Genomic DNA, 732 nt, shown 5'->3' with positions numbered 1-732 from the left:
ACTTATATATATAAATTGTGCATGAATGGAAATGCATGGAAATGAATATGAAATTGAGATATATGAATGAGATGTGAATAATGAGAATAATTGATGAGATTTTTATTGTAAAATATTATTGAAATTTTCAAACAGGTGAATAATAAAATATGTCAAGTGGTAATAAAATAGAGGAAACTCTGCTGGTTTCTCCGTCGAAAAATAATTGATATTAAAATATAACGAGATCAAATTATTAAAGGGATAAAGTAAGACAAGATAGGGTGCTCCGGCACCGAATGTAGCACACTTTGCTCAGCTACACTGTAGTCGGGTGAGGGGTGTTACATTTATAAAAATTTGGACCATTTCTCGATTTGTGCGTGTCATCCTTGCGCAGGGGCCATGCTAATCTTCACTGTATCGTTCCCTTAGGCAAATCCCACATCGGCAAAGCACGGAGATGGTCTTGGGATCAAAAAGTAATGATATATAAAATAGGGGAACTAATCACTAGAGGCGCCTTTTGGTGGAATGGCCTAGAGAGTTGGAAGAACTCCAGGGTTAAGCATGCTCGCTTAAGAGAAATCCTAGGATGGGTAACCTCCTGGGAAGTTCTCCATTCTGCCTATGGGACAAAACCGTGAGGCTTATGGCCAAAGCGGACAATTCCTCTAATGGCTGGAGCCCGATCGTTATAATACTACTAACAATCTTCCACTAGCACTAGAGCCATTCATTACAATACCTTAG

At 38.7% G+C, this 732-nt stretch overlaps 1 non-coding gene across 1 annotated transcript; it reads right to left on the bottom strand.

Annotated features, from left to right (window-relative positions):
- Positions 1 to 333: 333 nt before the first annotated feature.
- LOC131183721 (U6 spliceosomal RNA) lies at positions 334 to 437 on the bottom strand. Its single transcript, XR_009151754.1, has one exon. It is a non-coding gene; the product is annotated as a U6 spliceosomal RNA (small nuclear RNA).
- Positions 438 to 732: the final 295 nt, after the last annotated feature.

Source organism: Hevea brasiliensis, chromosome 9 (assembly GCF_030052815.1).
Source record: "Hevea brasiliensis isolate MT/VB/25A 57/8 chromosome 9, ASM3005281v1, whole genome shotgun sequence".
Lineage (NCBI taxonomy): Eukaryota > Viridiplantae > Streptophyta > Magnoliopsida > Malpighiales > Euphorbiaceae > Hevea > Hevea brasiliensis.
The sequence above is the reverse complement of the archived record's forward strand: the minus strand, read 5'-3'. Positions and strand labels throughout refer to the sequence as shown.